The sequence below is a fragment of the Aquarana catesbeiana genome, linkage group LG13, assembly GCF_042186555.1.
Source record: "Aquarana catesbeiana isolate 2022-GZ linkage group LG13, ASM4218655v1, whole genome shotgun sequence".
NCBI classification, from domain to species: Eukaryota; Metazoa; Chordata; class Amphibia; order Anura; family Ranidae; genus Aquarana; species Aquarana catesbeiana.
Window position 1 is genome coordinate 5,960,587 of NC_133336.1, and position 6,009 is coordinate 5,966,595.

The following is a 6,009-nucleotide window of genomic DNA, read 5'->3' on the forward strand; positions in this document are numbered from 1 at the left end:
TGATGACCATCTGCGAATCCCTTCTTCACCAACGATGACCAGCTGTGAATACCCTGTTTACCAATGATGACCAGCTGTGAATACCCTCTTTACCAACGATGACCAGCTGTGAATACCCTCTTTACCAATGGTGACCAGCTGTGAATACCCTCTTTACCAATGATGACCAGCTGTGAATCCCCTCTTCACCAACGATGACCAGTTGTGAATAACCTCTTCACCAGTGACAACCATCTGTGAATCTCCTCTTTATCAGTGATGACCATCTGCGAATCCCCTCTTCACCAACGATGACCAGCTGTGAATACCCTGTTTACCAATGATGACCAGCTGTGAATACCCTCTTTACCAATGATGACCAGCTGTGAATACCCTCTTTACCAATGGTGACCAGCTGTGAATACCCTCTTTACCAATGATGACCAGCTGTGAATCCCCTCTTTACCAATGGCGACCAGCTGTGAATCCCCTCTTTACCAACAATGACCAGTTGTGAATAAACTCTTTACCAACGATGACCAGTTGTGAATCCCCTTTTCACCAATAATGACCAGTTGTGAATTGTAAATAGTAATAAAAACACTGATACATTTTTGAAAAATACTTTCTTTATTAAAAAAATAAAACAACCCCAACAAATGTTCCATGATGTAAATCAATTAATCCATTGTTCGGTGATGATGATCCACATCAATTATGAGGAACAATGCCTGCCAACCTACCAGAAAAAAAACCACCAATATCCAACATGTTTGTTCAACTGCAGATGAAGGCTCTGGTGGATGACAGCTAATTATGATTAAATGACACGGTCATAATTGACCAGATATGGACATGACAATACATTACAATATTTGGTCAATGATGTCATGGGGATTCCGCTTCTCTAACAACCTTGACAGTGGCAGAAGAGAGCTGTCGTGTATAGTAGAGGGAGGAAAAACAGCTTATAATATATATATATATATATATATATATATATATATATATATACATATATATACATATATATACAGTACATATACATATAGGCATGTGCAATTCGTTTCCTTCCGAATTAGTTTTTTAACGAATTTCGACAAATTCGTTAATTCGCGAATATCCGAATTAACGAAAACTTGTTTAAAACTTGTTTAACAAATTTTTTCCGAATATTCATAAATTCGATAAAATTGGACATTCGTACATTCGGACATTAGTAAATTAGTGTATTCGTAAATTTGTAAATTCGAAAATTCGGAAATCTGAAATAATAGTTAACTAATAATAACTTAACTATTAGAAATTACTAGTAACTTTTAAATTATAGGTATTGTAATTTCCTTTAAAATTTGGCTGTTAGTGAACGTAACACATACAAATTTATCCAAAGTTATGAATGATCCGAAAAAATGGAATGGAACGTAATGAATTAATAATAATAAATAACAATATTAATAATAACAACAACGTTTTATTATTATTATTTATTATTAATTTGTTCCGTTCCATTTGTTTAGATGCAGCATTCGTTTTGGATAATTAGTAACTTCGGATAAATTCGTATTTGTTACATTCACTGACAGTCAAATTTGAAAGGAAATTACAATACCTATAATTTAATAGTTAGTTACTATTTCAGATTTTGGAATTTTCGGGTTTTTGGATTTTCAAACTTTGAATTTACAAATTTCCGAATTTTCTAATTTACAAATGTACGATTTGACGAATTTACGAATGTACGAATCTCCTGATCTTGCTGTCAGATCAGGAGAGGCTGCAGCTTGTGGGCCAGTAAAGGTCCCTGAGCTCCATCCCAGCTATCCATCTTGGCTTTGTGGTGGTCCAGAATATTAAGATTCAGCTTACTCAGACCCTCTGTAACGGGGGGTCATGGGTTTCTGGTAAGCGGCCAGTCACTCTCTATATGGTGGTGGACCCAGGCACCTGTGTTGTCAAGACCCTCACTTTTAATCTTGGACTTGGGTGTTCACATATGGACTAATTACTTTTTTCTTCTCTTTTTTGCACATTCATTGCAGTTTTTTTTGGTTACTTTTATTGGATAGTGCACATATTCTTTCACAGGATATATGACTACTTGCATTTGCATTTAGATTCAAAACCATGCTTTATCATTCTATATGCATATATGTATCACTAGCGCGAGTTCAAAATTTATAAATATTCATGTTGTGTGTTTGTGTCACATTTAGGAAATCGCAGCTTCTGTTCTCTCATTTATATTCATTTATCTCTTTTTTTGGAAATTTGATTTCACTGATGCGCAGTTTATTTCTTGTTTATTTTTGATCATATTATTGCAGCAACTGTGAGCTTGTGTTAATCCCTTGAATACCAGGACATTTAAAACATACCTTGGCAGGCAAGGGGTTAATGTCCAACTAGAAGAGTTAGGTCCGGTGTTTTTGTTGGCATCAGTACTGTGAGTAAATAACCGGGAACAACTATACAGATAAAGGACTTCTCTCTCCTACCTCCCCTCTATTCCACCACGGCAACCTCTGGCAAAGTCTTCAGCATGTCCGTGTCCTCCGCTTGGCCATGGTCCCATCTTCTGAACCCTATGTAACTGTTGTGTCCTGTAGTTACATATGTGTTTAGACTAGAGTATTAAAATGGTGGAGGACACAGCCATTTGACATTACTGGAAGTGTTCAACACTAGAAACTTTGGAACAGATGGGAAGCCGTAGAATCAGACCACCAGAGAGATGAACCTTCTATTGCAGGTCACCTTCCTACAGAATATTTATAAACTTGACTGGGTCACTTTGGAGCCTGTGTTGATTGCCTTTTTTTCACTTAAATTGGGTTTTGGATTTCTATACAAGTTAATAGGAAAGTAAAGTCAACTCATAACAGGTCAAATGCACTCAGAAGGAAGTCAGATGTACCTGTTAAGGAAACTTGAATGGTCTCAGAAGTGTCTCAACCTGATGTCAAACAAATGAAACCCAAAGCTCGTCAACACAGGCCCTTAAGATGAATAAATGATAATACAGATTTTCTATACACATTTCCTGTACACTGAAGCATAATTTTTTATGTTTTTTTTTTTTAGCATTGTTGTTTTTTTTCACTGACCCATTGAATATGTGCAGTTTTGAGGTAGGGATTGCCTCCTCCACCTAGGATTGGCTGTCGGCTTTAAGAGCTTCCTGGTGGGATAGCTCAGGTGGGTTCAGACTTGTGCCAGAACAAACATGAGCTTATGACTACTCATCACCCCCCCCGATATAAATCTTACCCCCCAGCCCCCTCCCCAATCCCATTGCAAAGCTCTTCCACCCAACCCTAGCTATTTATCCAGTCCTTCGTGTGGGAGAAGACGCGGCCAGGAGGCTGTGTTGTCATGCTCTGTGTGAGCGCTCCCTACTCTGGAGCATGGCAGCCCCAACTCCTGGCAGCTTCTCCCCTTGTCCTGCACTGAGAAGGTGTTGTCAGTTGGTGTGTGCTGTCACTTGGAAAAAGGAGCTGGCATAAAATATGGGTATCATATTATAGATTCTAAGTCAGCAGTAGCCCTGTAATCCTCCAAATCCAGGAAAGATGGACTCCAGGGGTAACACAGCTCTATGTTTTTTTATAGCCTGAGTTGTCCTCTATGAGGTCTGTGCTCACTGGCAGCCCAACTATCACAGAGCAAGGGTTGCTCTATGATAGTTAGGCTGGCCCTGAAGAGAGACCTCATGGCACATCATTGACCAAATATGGACATGACCATATTTGGTCAGTGATATCACAGGATTCCTGGAATTTGGTTTGGTACATACAGTGGGGACAGAAAGTATTCAGACCCCCTTAAATTGTTCACTCTTTGTTATATTGCAGCCATTTGCTAAAATCATTTAAGTTAATTTTTTTCCTCATTAATGTACACACAGCACCTCATATTGTACACACAGCACCCCATATTGTACACACAGCACCCCATATTGTACACACAGCACCCCCATATTGTACACACAGCACCTCATATTGTACACACATCACCCCATATTGACAGAAAAACACAGAATTGTTGACAATTTTGCGGATTTATTAAAAAAAGAAGAAATGAAATATCACATGGTCCTAAGTATTTAGACCCTTTGCTCAGTATTTAGTAGAAGCCCCTTTTGATGAGTCTTTTTGGGAAATATGCAACAAGTTTTTCACACCTGGATTTGGGGATCCTCTGCCATTCCTCCTTGCAGATCCTCTCCAGTTCTGTCAGGTTGGATGGTAAACGTTGGTGGACGGCCATTTTTAGGTCTCTCCAGAGATGCTCAATTGGGTTTAAGTCAGGGCTCTGGCTGGGCCATTCAAGAACAGTCATGGAGTTGTTGTGAAGCCACTCCTTTGTTATTTTAGCTGTGTGCTTAGGGTCATTGTCTTGTTGGAAGGTAAACCTTCGGCCCAGTCTGAGGTCCTGAGCACTCTGGAGAAGGTTTTCGTCCAGGATATCCCTGTACTTGGCCGCATTCATCTTTCCCTCGATTGCAACCAGTCGTCCTGTCCCTGCAGCTGAAACCCCCCCCACAGCATGATGCTGCCACCACCATGCTTCACTGTTTGGACTGTATTGGACAGGTGATGAGCAGTGCCTGGTTTTCTCCACACATACCGCTTAGAATTAAGACCAAAAAGTTCTATCTTGGTTTCATCAGACCAGAGAATCTTATTTCTCACCATCTTGGAGTCCTTCAGGTGTTTTTTAGCAAACTCCATGCGGGCTTCCGTCGGGCCACTCTGCCATAAAGCCCTGACTGGTGGAGGGCTGCAGTGATGGTTCACTTTCTAAAACTCTCTGCCATCTCCCGATTGCATCTCTGGAGCTCAGCCACAGTGATCTTTGGGTTCTTCTTTACCTCTCTCACCAAGGCTCTTCTCCCCCGATAGCTCAGTTTGGCCGGACAGCCAGCTCTAGGAAGGGTTCTGGTCATCACAAACGTCTTCCATTTAAGGATTATGGAGGCCAATGTCCTCTTAGGAACCTTAAGTGCAGCAGAATTTTTTTGTAACCTTGGCCATATCTGTGCCTTGCCACAATTCTGTCTCTGAGCTCTCCAGGCAGTTCCTTTGACCTCATGATTCTCATTTGCTTTGACAAGCACTGTGAGCTGTAAGGTCTTATATAGACAGGTGTGTGGCTTTCCTAATCAAGTCCAATCAGTATAATCAAACACAGCTGGACATAAATGAAAGTATAAAACCATCTCAAGGATGATCAGAAGAAATGGACAGCACCTGACTTATATATATATGAGTGTCACAGCAAAGGGTCTGAATACTTAGGACCATGTGATATTTCAGTTTTTCTTTTTTTAATAAATCTGCAAAAAGTCAACAATTCTGTGTTTTTCTGTCAATATGGGGTGCTGTGTGTACTTTAATGAGGAAAAGAAATAGAAATTAAATGATTTTAGCAAATAGCTGCAATATAACAAGTGAAAAATTTAAGGGGGTCTGAATACTTTCCGTCCCCACTGTATCTCCCAGGGCCCAGCCCCTAACCCCCTGTCCATGCCATTTGTTTGACCATCCCTTGCCTATTAGCCTATAAGTGACCAGAACAGTTTTTTTTAATGTACCGTACCCCCGTAGGAGGAACTGGTGAATTTGGCCCTATTTCCTCACTCAGAGCACACACACCCAGGCTCCCAGCATTTTCCTTGCTCTTCCTTTGGCGCCAAAGAACAGTCTAGAGGTTTCTTTTTTTTTGTTTTTATTGGGAATGATGAACTTGGATAGGGAGGGGAGCATGGGATACCCGACTAAACTGTAGAAGTGAATAACTTGAGGACTCATCAACTTTCTGGCTGCACAGTACAAAAAAGGAATATCCCGCTGGATCTCTATGGTGATGGTGACCTGTACTCTTTCCAGATTTTAAATCTACACACTAATTCCCCGTACACACGGTCGGACATTGATCGGACATTCCGACAACAAAATCCATGGATTTTTTCCGACGCATGTTGGCTCAAACTTGTCTTGCATACACATGGTCACACAAAGTTGTCGG